Here is a 14,639-nt window from a genome sequence, read left to right as displayed (position 1 = left end):
CTGCAGTGTGAGCCTGCCTGAAGTGCGATGAGCTACCCTTCTCGGGTCTTACGTTCCATGGGTGGAGAAATGGCAGGTGCCTCTGGCTCGTTCAGGGGTGTGTTGACATGCTAATGGTCTCGCCGTGATGACAGATGCATGGTAGCAGAATCCTTCAAATCTTGCTGGGCTGGTTTAAGGTGATCTACCAAAACACAATAAGGTTTAGCCCTCTTAACCGTGAAAAAAGTCATTTGTCTCCATTCCAAAATGTGGAATGGGCCTTCATGAGGGGGCCCAAGGGGATGTTACTGTGCACCATGGCAGTTGAAAACAAATGCAGAATGTAGGCCAGCAGGAACCCAGGAGTGCTGTATGCCATGATGGGATGTAGGAATAGCTGTAAAGGAATTGGATTTACTGAGGAGGGTGGAGAGGCTGTTGGGAGACCAACCACGGTGTTGTGGAGTCAGGAATAAAATCACCGGGCACTTGTAACGACTGCCCATATACCAACTCAGCTGTGGACGACTGCAGGTCCTCTTGTAGAGCTGTTCTGAGCCCCAGCAGTACCTATGGGAGACGATCATGCCAACATTTATCGGTCGGGGAAGTCCTCAGAGCAGCCCTTAAGGAGCTGTGAAACGACTCGCCTGGGCCATTGGACTGTGAGTGATAAGTCGTGGTGTGATGTAGCCGAACGCTGAGGTTCTGGGCCATCACAGCCCTGAGGTTTGATATGAATTGGGGCCTGCAGCCAGAGAAACTATCAGATGGGGTGTCAAAAAGAGCAACCCAGATGCTGATGGACATCCGAGCCATGTCTGTGGCCGTCTTCGACGCGAGAGAGACACCTCTGTCTATCTGGTGGTCCGGTCCACCACAGTAAGAAGGTGCAAAAAATCTCAGGGGGGAAACAGACCAACAAGGCCCACATTTACATGGTCGAACTGTTGCTCAGGGATCTCAAAAGTTGCCAATGGCCATGTATGGAGTTGAAAACAGTCCATCTCCAGTTTGTGGGCATGATGGGGCAAGGGCGGCCGGTTGAGACATTACACAGGAGAGAAATCCCAGCTTCCCTGAGCTTAAAGCCAGCCAACCACTGGCCCGTGACTGCTATCCTGTAAGCCTGGGCCTTTGGCTCAGTAGCTCGGTCAGTTGCCACGTCGGCACAGTCAACCCTTATGTGTATGGTCTCCATGATTCGTTGTGAGAGGCAATCAGCCACAGAATTATTTTTTCCCTCGATATGTTGTACATCAGCAGTGAACTCTGAACTCAACAAACACTGTGAAATGCCGAGCCTCTAGAAGACAAAGAAAATGGCTAATAACCAGAGAGAGACCAAGAAGCCTCCTTCTGGGGAGACAGAACTGCTGAATGAAGAAGGCAAGTGGCTGCCACACACCTCAGACCAACTGTTCATGCGCAGCACCCACAGCAGAGTCCGAGGTTTCAGTAGTAATGGCTATAGGTACGATGGGGAGCGAGTGCGCCAGTAGGGTTGTATTGGAAAGAGCTTGTTTGGTATCATCAAATGCCCTAGTCATATCCACTGACCAGTCAAGCACTTGATGAGGGGTTATTGCCTTTCAGCACACTATACAGGGGGAAGATAAGTTCAGCAGCTTGTGGAATGAAGCAGTGATAGAAACTAGCCATACCTAAAAACTCCTGTCATTTTCTTGAGTGTGGGGCAATGGGAAATCCATAATAGCAACTACTTTCGATGGGAGGGGTTTCGAGCCTTCTGCAGAAATGGGATGGCTGAGAAAATAAATGGTTGATAACCCAAACTGGCACTTAGCAGGGTTAATAATGAATCTGTGTTGGCTTAAGCACTTGAAAAGTGTGCGGAATGAGATATGTGTTTGAATTGGGATGCACTGGCAGCAAATATGTCATCCAGGTAAGCAAAAGGAAAATCTAAGAGTTTTAATGCAGAGTCCATCGGCCATTAGAAAGTCTGTGCTACATCATTCAGCCCTAATAGCATGTGCAGAATCTCAAAAAGGCCAAACGGGGTTATCACGGCTGTTTTGGGAATGTCCTCAGAGCACACAGGCAACTGATTGTAGCCCTTAACTAGATCAACTTTGGAAAAAATTAACCTTCCAGCTAAACCTGCCGATAAGTCTTGGATATGTGGCACCAGATTACGATCGGGAGTGGTGACCTCATTAAGATGTTGGCAATCGCCACATGGGCAGCATCCACCAGTGGACTTGGTGACCATATGGAGGGATGAAACCTAGGTGCTATTCAACTGGCATACAAACCCAAGCCTTCCCGTGTTGGCAAATTCAGCCTTCACGGTTGCCAGCTTTTCTGGGTCCAGTCTACGTGCACAGGCACGGACTGGAGGGCCAGTTGTAGAGATGTGGTGCTTGACCCCATGTTCTACAACTGTAGTGGAGAATGTGGGGTTGGTGAAGTTTGGGACTTTGCCCAGCAGTCATGCGGTTGTGCAGTGCTTGACAGTGTCATTGTGGGGAACTTACTGGGAGAGCAGTATAACAACCCAAAATCCTTGACATCCACAAGCCAGCAGTTCTTAAGATTGACTAATAGTCCTTGGGCACACAGGAAATCTGCACCACGCAGTGGTCTAGCCTCTTTGGCCAGGATGAAGTCCCATGTGTAACGTCACCCCCTGAAGCATCACCCATCCCGTCCCGCAAGTCTAGATCCTGCTGCCATTGGCAGCCTCCAGAGAGGTTTCATCGCTTTGCCTTCCGATCAAAAGGTGATGTTGACAGCACACTCACTTGAGCATCTCTGTCACACAGGAAGTGTCGCCTTGAAAGGGTGTCCGTAATGAATAGTAGACGTCAGTGGCAGCTGGAATCCACAGCGTTCACAGACCTCTGATGTCCGATACACTGGCACAGTCAAAGCTGCAAGGCGGTTGGCACTTCCTAGTGTTTATACCAAAGTGAGCGTGGTGAAAACACAGACCTGGTGTCTGATTCACAGTCTCGGCCAGCCTTGCTGACCAGGCTTACTGAGGCAGGGAAAGGAGGAGGAATGAGGCACAACTGCCTGGCTGAGTGTAGACTATCAGCCATTTTAGCAAGCTCCCTGTGGTCCTTCACGGGTGCATTAGTGAGGGCTAAGCAAACTTGATCAGACATTTGCTGCATTGAATTGAATTGACTTTATTACTTACATCCTTCATATACACAAGGAGTAAAAATCTTTATGTTACGTCTCCGTCTAAATGTGTAATGTGCAATTTATAGTAACTTATAATAAATATTATGTACAACAGGATAGTCAATATAACATAGAAATACAGTTGCGTCAGCATGAATTAAGCAGTCTGATGGCCTGGTGGAAGAAACTGTCCCGGGGCCTGTTGGTCCTGGCTTTTAGCCTGCGGTACCATTTCCCAGATGGTAGCAGCTGGAACAGTTTGTGGTTGGGGTGACTCGGGTCCCCAATGATCCTTTGGGCCCTTTTTACACACCTGTCTTTGTAAATGTTCTGAATAGTGTGAAGTTCACATCTACAGATGCGCTGGGCTGTCAGCACCACTCTCTGCAGAGTCCTGCGATTGAAGGAAATACAGTTCACATACCAAACAGTGATGGTAGCCAGTCAGGGTGCTCTCAATTATGCTCCTGTAGAAAGTTCTTAGGATTTGGGGACCCATACCAAACTTCTTCAACCGTCTGATGTGAAAGAGGTGCTGTTGTGCCTTTTTTACCACACAGCCAGTATGTACAGACCACATGAGATCCTTGGTGATGTTTATGCCGAGGAACTTAAAGCTGTTCACCATCTCAAACCCAGATCCAGTGATGTCAATAGGGGCTAGCCTGTCTCCGTTCTTCCTGCAGTCTACAATCAGCTCCTTTGTTTTTGTGACATGAAGTGTTCTTTAAGAATAAAACAGGGATGGTGATTTCCCAGGAGGGATAGCACGTGGTCCATTAGCACTGACAACTTAGCATCACTGAGGCAGGGCAAGGAAAGCAACTGTTTGGCATGCTCAGACTCCGATAGTCCAAAAGTCTGTAAAAGGCGATTTTCCAGCGATCGGTATATATAAACCATAAGACCATAAGACAAAGGAGCAGAAGTTGGCCATTCGGTCCATCAAGTCTGCTCTGCCATTTTATCATGAACTGATCCATTCTCCCATTTAGTCCCACTCCCCTGCCTTCTCACCATAACCTTTAATGCCCTGGCTACTCAGATACCTATCAATCTCTGCCTTAAATACACCCAATGACTTGACCTCCACTGCCGCCTGTGACAACAAATTCCGTAGATTCACCACCCTCTGGCTAAAAAAATTTCTTCGCATCTCTGTTCTGAATGGGCACCCTTCAATCCTTAAGTCATGCCCTCTAGTACTAGACTCCCCCATCATGGGAAACAACTTTACCACATCCACTCTGTCCATGCCTTTCAACATTCGAAATGTTTCTATGAGGTCCCCCCTCGTTCTTTGAAACTCCAAGGAATACAATCCAAGAGCGGACAAACGTTCCTCATATGTTAACCCTCTCATTCCCGGAATCATTCCAGTGAATCTTCTCTGTACCCTCTCCAACGTCAGCACATCCTTTCTTAAATAAGGAGACCAAAACTGCCCACAGTACTCCAAGTGAGGTCTCACCAGCGCCTTATAGAGCCTCAACATCACGTCCCTGCTCCAATACTCTATTCCTCTAGAAATGAATGCCAACATTGCAGTCACCTTCTTCACTACCGACTCAACCTGGAGGTTAACCTTAAGAGTATTCTGCACAAGGACTATCAAGTCCCGTTGCATCTCAGAACTTTGAACTCTCTCCCCATTTAAATAATAGTCTGCCAGTTTATTTCTTCTGCCAAAGTGCATAACCATACACTTTCCAACATTGTATTTCATTTGCCACTTCTTTGCCCATTCTTCCAATCTATCCAAGTCTCTCTGCAGACAACAGGAATTCAGCAGATGCTGGAAATTCAAGCAACACACATCAAGGTTGCTGGTGAACGCAGCAGGCCAGGCAGCATCTCTAGGAAGAGGTACAGTTGACGTTTCAGGCCAAGACCCTTCCTGAAACGTTGACTGTACCTCTTCCTAGAGATGCTGCCTGGCCTGCTGCGTTCACCAGCAACTTTGATGTGTGTTGCTTGTCTCTCCGCAGACTCTCTGTTTCCGCAGCACTACCAGCCCCTCCAACTATCTTCGTATCATCAGCAAACTTAGCCACAAAGCCATCTATTCCATAAACCAAATCGCTGATGTACAACGTAAAAAGAAGCGGCCCCAACATGGACCCCTGTGGAACACCACTGGTAACCGGCAGCCAACCAGAATAGGATCCTTTTATTCCCACTCTCTCTTTCCTGGCAATCAGCCAATGCTCTATCCACTTATGTAACTTTCCCGTAATTCCATGGGCTCTTATCTTGTTAAGTAGCCTCATGTGTGGCACTTTGTCAAAGGCCTTCTGAAAATCCAAATACACAACATCCACTGCATCTCCCTTGTCTAGTCTACTTGTAATTTCCTCAAAAAATTGTAATAGGTTTGTCAGGCAGGATTTTCCTTTAAGGAAATCATGCTGAGTTCTGCCTATCTTGTCATATGCCTCCAGGTACTCTGTAACCTCATCCTTGACAATCGACTCCAACAACTTCCCAACCACCGACGTCAAGCTAACAAGTCTATAATTTCCTCTTTGCTTCCCCGCCCCCTTCTTAATTAGTGGAGTGACATTTGCAATCTTCCAGTCCTCCGGAACCATGCCAGAATCTATCGACTTTTGAAAGATCATCACTAATGCCTTTGCAATTTCCACAGCTACTTCCTTCAGAACACGAGGGTGCATTTCATCTGGTCCGGGAGATTTATCTACCTTTAGACTATTCAGCTTCCTGAGTACTTTCTCCGTCGTAATTGTGACTGCGCACACTTCTCTTCCCTGACACCCTTGAGTGTCCGGTATATGGTGTTCAGACGGGTGTTCTAGTAGATGCACAACTCTTGATGTTGCGGAACTGCTGAGTGACGCTACCAGGCAGTAAAATTTGGTGTCATTGCTGGTGGTTTCTCACAGCACCAATTAGGCCTTGGCTTGTACAAACCAGACAACAGCATTTTGTTCTCAAAACTCTGGCATTTTCAAAAAGACTGCATTGACTAACATGTTGAGTAACTCTGGAACCGTCCTAGAGAACTCGGGTCACCAAAGTAGGTTTTCGCAAATAAAATGGTGTGAGGTGTTTTATATTCATAAACCATAATGATTAATTTATTGTACTCCAAACACTGAAGACAAAAGCACGGTAACAGAACTTTGTGCAATTAAGTCATCATGTCAGACCAGCCTCTTGAAGCGAGCTGCCAACTCAGTGTTGGTGGTTGCGAGTTATGTATGTTTCCACCAGTTGCATTACCCTACATTGCAATCGAAGCTGCATCCACCAACGCCGGGCAGCGTGTTCGACACCCACACCACCCTCTGAGTGAAGAAATTTCCATTGATGTTGCCCTTAAACATTCTCCCTTTCAACCTCAACCTACGAACTCTAGCTCTGGACTCACCCAAACTCAGTGGAAAAAAAAGACCTGTTTGCATTTACCCTATCTATACACCTCATAATTTTGCATACAGTAGCTTGGTGGGATTTGGAACGAAGACCCCTGTGTTGGTCCAGCATTCCATCAGTAGAATATGAAATAGTACAACACAGGAACAGGCCATTCAGCCCACAGTTTATATGCCAATCCTACAATCCCAAACTCAACCTCAACGTCTTCCATCTGCACACAATGGTATCTGTCCATTCCTTACACATTCATGGCAACCCCTTAAACAGATTCAGATTCAGAATCAGATTTATTTAGCGCATGGACATCAAAACATCCTGTGAGATGTGTCATTTTGTGTTAACGATCAACACAACCTAAGCCTCCTGCTCACATGGACATGCACCAATCTGGCACAGCCTTACAACCACGGATGTCCTTCATCCCCACGTCCGCATCACTGGAATTCAAACATGATGCACGGTCTGGATTCCAGATATCTTTGGTCCTATGTCCACGTCACTGGAATTTGAACACCTAGTGGTGGTCTGGATTCCAGATATCTTTGGTCCTATGTCCACATCACTGGAATTTGAACACCTAGTGGTGGTCTGGATTCCAGATATATTTGGTCCCATGTCCACATCACTGGAATTTGAACACTTAGTGGTGGTCTGGACTCCAGATATCCTTTGTCCCATGCCCACATCACTGGAATTCGTACACTCAGCGGTGGTAGGGGCTCTGGATATCTTCTGTCCCATGCCAACATCACTGGAATTTGAACACCTAGTGGTGGTCTGGACTTTAGATATCCTTTGTCCCATGTCCACATCACTGGAATTTGAACATAGCAGAGCAGAGGCCCCAACTCAAATCTGATGTTTCCACCACTACTTTCTGCAGCCCATTCGAGCCATTCTGCATCAAAAGTGTCCTGTCCTGGACATCTCCTTTAAGCTTTCCTTACTTCATCTTAAATGCATAGGACATGGAACATAGAAGTACTGGCCCTTCAGCCCACAAGGTTGTGCCGATCTATGTACTCCATGAACTACCTAACCCTCCCCTCCTACACAGCTTATAACCCTCCATTTTCCTTTCATCCATGTGCATACCTAAGAGACTCTTGAATGGACCTAATGCATTTGCCTCGACTACAATGCTCTAGAGTTTGTTCCAGGCTCTTACCATGGTGTGTGTAGAAAAAATACCTCTGATATCTCTTGTAAACTTTCCTCCACTCAGCCCAAATCACAGGTTCCCAACCTTATTTATGCCGAGGACCCCGATTATTAACCAAAGTGTCTGTGGACCCCAGGTTGGGAACCCCTGCCCAGAGGATGACCTTCAGTATTAAAAATAGCCATCTTGGGATAAAAGCACTGGCTGCCCACTCAAGCTATGCCTCTTATCAACTTGTCTCTTATCCTCCTTCACTCTAAAGAGCAAAGCCCTAGCTCACACAAACTATCTTCAGGAGACATGCAAAGCCTAAGTCTAAGGGACAGTCTAGGACACAGCCTCAGAACAGAGGGGCGTCCTTTTAGAACAGAGATGAGGAGGAATTTTCTATCTAGTGAATGGTGGATTTGTGGAACCCTTTGCCACAGGCAGCTGTGGAGGCCAAGTCCTTATGTATATTTAAGGCAGAAGTTGATAGTTTCTTAATTGGTCAGAGCATGAAGGGATATGAGGAGAAGTCAGGAGATGGGGCTGAGAGGAAAATTGGATCAGCCATGATGAAATGGTGGAGCAGATGTGATGGTCCAAATGGCCTAATTCTGCTCCTATATCTAATATCTAATCCACACGACATCCTGGTAAATCTCCTCTGCACCTTTTCTATAGCTTCCACATCTTCCATATGTTGCATGTCCTCTTGTATTTGACATTTCTACCCTGGGAAGAAGACTTGGACTGTCTATGTTATGTATGCCTCTCATAATCTTATGTACCCCTATTAGGTCTCCCTTCAGCCTCAAGTGCTCCAGAGAAAACAATCCAAGATCAGTCATAAAGTCATAGGGTCCACACAGCACTGCAGCAGAGAACTAACCAATTTACCAATTGATTGTGTCTTCCCTCTGTACTGTGATCTTTATCAATCCAGTGGGATGAACAGTCACATGTCAAGAGGAAACTGGAGGTCCACGTGTCAGTTCTCATCGGAAGGTCAGAGGTGGAGAGAGTCAGTCACTTTAAATTCCTCCCTGTTATCATTTCAAAGGGTCTGTCCTATGTCCAGCATGCAAGCGCCATTACAAAGAAGGCATGGCAGCACCTCTACTTTCTTAGATGTCTGCACAGATTGGGCATGTCATCTAAAACTTTGACAAACTTCTATAGAAGCACAACGGAGAGTATACTGACTGTTGAATCACAGCCGGGTTTGGAAACACTAATGCCTTTGGACGAAAAAGCCAACAAAAAGTAGTGGGTGTAGCCTAGCCCAGCCCAGCGCAGCCCTCCCCACCATTGAGCACATCTATAAGGAGCGCTGATGCAGGAAAGTAGCAACCGTTATCAAGTATTCCCACATCCAGGCCATCCATGATCACTTCCTGCTGCTGATATCAGGAGCTTCAGGACCCACCCACTAGGTTCAGGAACAATTATTACCCTTCAATCAACAGAACCAGTGTGGATAACTTCACTCACCCCAGCAGTGTACTGATTCCACTACCTATGGACTGGTTTTCAAGGACTCTACAACTCCTGTTCTCAATATTATTTATTACTTATTTATCTATCATTATTATTATTTGGTTTCACTTTTTGAATTTGCACAATTTGTTATCTTTTGAACATTGGCTGTTTGTCTGTCTTTGCTAGTGGGTAGCTTTCATTGATTCTATTGTGTTTCTTTGTCAATGCCCACAACAAAATGAATCTCAGGGCTGTATAAGGTGACATGTATGGACTTTGATAATAAATTGACTTTGAACTTTGAAGTCAAGTTAGGCAGAGATCTCCTGTGCTCTCCTTGGTCATCATGCTCCAGAAATTCCATTGGGAAGTCATTTGATCTCCAGCCAGAATTGCAAAGCCTTTCCTGGAATGATCAGAGCAGCGTATCAACAAAATGCACCAAGTACATTGGGATAGCAATATCCAACTCGTCCCCTCCAGACACATCTGGCCCATTGAAAGTGTTACGATACACACCAGACCACGCCAGCTTCTGAGGTTGAGACGGTCCGACTCCCCGGAACACGGACAGCTGGTGGGGTCCCTTTGAAAACTCAGGCCCACCCAACTAATTGGCGGCCATGTTTTGGCACCAGGATTTCAATAGTTAAAGAGCTCCTGAACTGAGCTTCGGTGCTTAATCATCAGCCCTTCTTTGGATTCTCATCTAGTGTCTAGTTTAGAAACCTGTCCTCACATCCATCTCGTATCATGTCTCGATTCAAGTCTCAGATACTCAAGCACTTGGGTCGTAATCATCTTTGCCTAGGTCTCTCATCACAGAGAGTATTTTCTGAACTTACTCTGAAGATACACATTGGTCAGGATTCCTCAATTTCTGAGTCCTGATGAATGTCAACTGTTTATCCATAGACCCCGTATGACTTACTGCCTTTTGAATGTGTGCAGTATACAGAATAAGATGGATGAACTTGCAGCACAGTTGCAGATTGGCAGGTATGATGTTGTAGGCATCACTGAATCATGGCTGAAAGAAGATTACAGATGGGAGCTTAATGTCCAAGGATACGCATTGTATCAAAAGGACAGGCAGGAAGGCAGAGGGGGCAGTGTTGTTCCATTAGTAAAAAATGAAATCAAGTCATTAGAAAGAGGTGACATAGGGTCAGAAGGTGTTGAATCATCATGGATAGAGCTATAGAATTGCAAGGGTAAAAGGACCCTGACAGGAGTTGTATACAGACCCCCAAACAGTATTAAATTTGAATTTGAATTGAATTGCCTTTATTACTTACATCCTTCATATAATACATGAGGAGAAAAAATCTTTACATGATGTCTCCATTTAAAAGTGCAATGTGCAATTTATAGTAATTTATAATAAATAGTATGTACAACAGGACAGTCAATATAACATAGAAATATGTTGAATATGAAACCACACTCAGGTTGGAGGAACAACACCTTATATTCCGTCTGGGTAGCCTCCAACCTGATGGCATGAACATCGACTTCTCTAACTTCCGCTAAGGCCCCACCTCCCCCTCGTACCCCATCTGTTACTTATTTTTATGCACACATTCTTTCTCTCACTCTCCTTTTTCTCCCTCTGTCCCTCTGAATATGCCTCTTGCCCATCCTCTGGGTCCCCCCCACCCCTGGTCTTTCTTCCCGGACCTCCTGTCCCATGATCCTCTCGTATCCCCTTTTGCCTATATCACCTGTCTAGCTCTTGGCTCTATCCCTCCCCCTCCTGTCTTCTCCTATCATTTTGGATCTCCCCCTCCCCCTCCAACTTTCAAATCCCTTACTCACTCTTCCTTCAGTTAGTCCTGACAAAGGGTCTCGGCCTGAAACGTCGACTGCACCTCTTCCTACAGATGCTGCCTGGCCTGCTGCGTTCACCAGCAACTTTGATGTGTGTTGCTTGAATTTCCAGCATCTGCAGAATTCCTGTTGTTTGCATAGAAATATGTTGTGTCAGCATGAATTAATCAGCCTGATGGCCTGGTGGAAGAAGCTGTCCTGGAGCCTGTTGGTCCTGGCTTTCAAGCTGTGGTACAGCTTTCCGGATGGTAGCAGCTGGAACCGGTTGTGGCTGGGGTGACTCAGGTCCCCAGTGATCCTTTGGGCCCTTTTTACACACCTGTCTTTGTAAATGTCCTGAGTAGTGGGAAGTTCATATCTACAGATGCACTGGGCTGTCTCCACCACACTCTGCAGAGTCCTGTGATTGAGGGAAATACAGTTCCCATACCAAGCAGTGATGCAGCCAGTCAGGATGCTCTCAACTGTGTCCTTGTAGAAGGTTCTTAGGATTTGGGGGCCCATACCAAACTTCTTCAACCACCTGAAGTGAAAGAGGCGCTGTTGTGCCTTTTTCACCACAGAGCTGGTATGTACAGGCCACATGAAATCCTCGGTGATGTTTATGCCGAGGAAGTTAAAGCTGTTCACTCTCTCAACTCCAGATCCATTGCTGTCCAGGGGTTAGCCTGTCTCCATTCCTTCTGTAGTCCACAACCAGCTCCTTTGTTTTTGTGACATTGAGAGAGAAGTTGTTTTCTTGACACCACTGTGTCAGGGTGATGACTTCTTTTCTGTAGGCTGCCTCATTATTATTTGAGATTAGGCCCATCAGTGCAGCGTTGTCAGCAAATTTAGTTAGCAGATTGGAGCTATGGGTGGCAACACAGTCATAGGTATGCAGAGAATAAGGAGGTATGGCTTAGGACACAGCCCTGAAGGGGTCAGAGGGGCAGAGGTGCGGGAGCCCACTCCTACTACTTGCCGGCGATCTGACAGGAAGTCCAGGATCCAGCTGCACAAGGCAGGGTGAAGGCCGAGGTCTCTGAGCTTCTTGCCGAGCCTGGAGGGAATTATGGTGTTGAATGCTGAACTGTAGTCCAAGAGCAGCATTCTCACATAAGCATCCCTCCTCTCCGGCTGTGTAAGGATGGTGTGAAGAGCTGTGGCTACTGCATCATCTGTTGATTGGTTGTATCGGTAGACGAATTGTAGGGGGTCCAGTGTGGGTGGTAGCATGCTGCAGATATAGTCCTTGACCAGGCTCTCAAAGCATTTGCTTATTATTGAGGTGAGTGTGACAGGACGCCAGTCGTTCAGACATGTTACCTTGGTCTTTTTGGGTACAGGAACAATGGTGGATGTTTTGAAGCAGGAGGGCACTCTACACTGGGAGGGAGAGATTAAAAATGTCTGTAAACACACCTGCCAGTTGTGCTGCCAGTTGAGGCTCGGTATCAGCAAGATCGAATCGAGCATAAAAAGTATTTAGCTCTTCTGGGACAGAAGCAGCGACGTTGGAAACACCAAATGCATTTAGCTTTGAAGTCTGTGATGGTGTGCAGACCTTGCCATAAGCCGTGTGCGTTGTTGGTGGAGAGTTGTGTCTGGATAGAATTCACCCTGAGATTTGAGAAGGGGAAGCTAAAATTCAGGTGTATCAGTATTACAGTGGAGTAAAGGGAATTGAAGAGGCGTGAGAGAGGAGTTGACCAGAATTGATTGGAAAGAAACACTGGCAGGGATGACGGCAGAGCAGCAATGGGTGGAATTTCTGGAAGCAATTTGGAAGGCGCTGGATATATGCTTACCAAAGAGGAAGAAGTATTCTAAAGACAAGATGACACAACTGTGGCTAACAAGAGAAGTCAAAGCCAACATAAAAGCCAATGAGATGGCATATAATTGAGCAAAAATTAGTGAGGATTGGGAAAGTTTGAAAACCAACAGAAGGCAACTAAAAAGTCATTAAGAAATTAAAACTGGAATATGAAAGTAAGCTAGCCAATAATACTACAGAGGATACCAAAGGTTTCTTTGCAGATACGTAATGTGTAAAAAGAAGGCAAGAGTGGATATCAGACTGCTAGAAAATGATGCTGGATGGGCAGAAATGTTGGAAGAACCGAATAAGTATTTGACACTGATTCCAGGATTGAATGGCTTGTCATATGAAGAGCATTTTGTGTCTCGGGGCCTGGATTCACTGGAATTCAGAAGAATGAGGAGGTGACCTCACTTAAATCTATTGAATGGTGAAAGGCCTTGATAAATTGGATGTGGAGAGAATGTTTCCTATGGTGGAGGAGTTTAAGATCAGAGGACACAGCCTCAGAGAGTTGAATGCACAAGTCTCTCCTTACCAGTACATAGCCTCTCCCGCAGGAAGCCTTATGTAATGCCTCTTCACTGGCAACACACATAAACTGAGGCCTTTCGGACTCAGGCTAAAGCACAGGGGACGGGGAGGTGGTATGGACATGACCTGGTGCTTGTGAGCCAGATACCCAGCTGTGAGTAAATAGCCCCACTGCTTTGTGGGCAGTCTTGGGAAAGACGAAGGCTATGGGAGTAAATGTAGACAGAAAATCCAGAGTGGAGCCCCTAAGGCAGTTAGACGTCACTGAACATCCTTTCGGCAGCTCCTGCAGCCAAGCTTGTGCCAAACATATTGCTTCGCTTTCCTTTGGACTACACTGGTGAAGCTAGAGAGGGATCTTGACAGTTGGGCATCTCAGGATCTCCATATCTTCCACCCAGGCTTCTGCCCTGGAGAGATCACTCCAATGCTGCTATCAATTGTCCTTCAAGACATCTGAATGCCATCATAACTCAATCAGGCCTCAAGAAAGCTACCAGCCTCATATTGATCAGGAACAACTTTCAAACATAAATATCCAAAGAAAAATAGCAAAATAAATTTTCTGTGCTTCCAAGACTATTGGCTACATGTTTAATTGGCAAGGTTCTTTCTTCCTCTCTTACTATTGGAGTCTTACATACTTGGTTTCTCAGGGTCGGTAAGCCTCATCCTCCTGAGTTGAATTGAGTTCCAGCGCAATAAAACTACTGCTGAAGGGACAAGAGTTGCGTTCTGCAGAAGTTATTCATCAGGAGCCATAATTTCAAACAGCTGAGCGGGTTTAAGTTTTAATCAATCCTTTCTGGAAGAAATAACTAATAGTCTAAATGAAACCACAAGTTATATGCGGTTTCACTAAGTAAAGCTTGTGTCAAAGCTATCACGTTTATTGAAGGGCTGTAAAGAAATACACCGCCACAATTTCCAGGATTTTAAATAGTACGTTTGCACAGTGGCCAATAGGAACCTAGAGTGATAGAAAGAGAAGGAGAAAGAGGGAGAGAAATGAAGAGATAGAGAAAGAGAAAAATGGATGGTGAAAGATGGCTTGAGACAGAGAGAGATGGAGTAAAAGAAATAGAGCAATAGATAGAGAGAGATAAAGTCCAAAGTTTAAATTTAAAAGTAAATTTATTATTAAGGTACATATATGTCACCATATACAGCCCCGAGATTCATTTTCCTGTGGGCATCCTCAACAAATTGATCATAAAATAATAATCATAATAGAGTCAATGCAAGACTGCATCAAGTTGGGCATTCAACCAGAGTGCAGAAGACAACAAAAAGTGCAAATACAATATA

This window comes from Mobula hypostoma, chromosome 8 (genome assembly GCF_963921235.1).
Source record: "Mobula hypostoma chromosome 8, sMobHyp1.1, whole genome shotgun sequence".
Classification (NCBI taxonomy): domain Eukaryota; kingdom Metazoa; phylum Chordata; class Chondrichthyes; order Myliobatiformes; family Myliobatidae; genus Mobula; species Mobula hypostoma.
The sequence above is the reverse complement of the archived record's forward strand: the minus strand, read 5'-3'. Positions refer to the sequence as shown.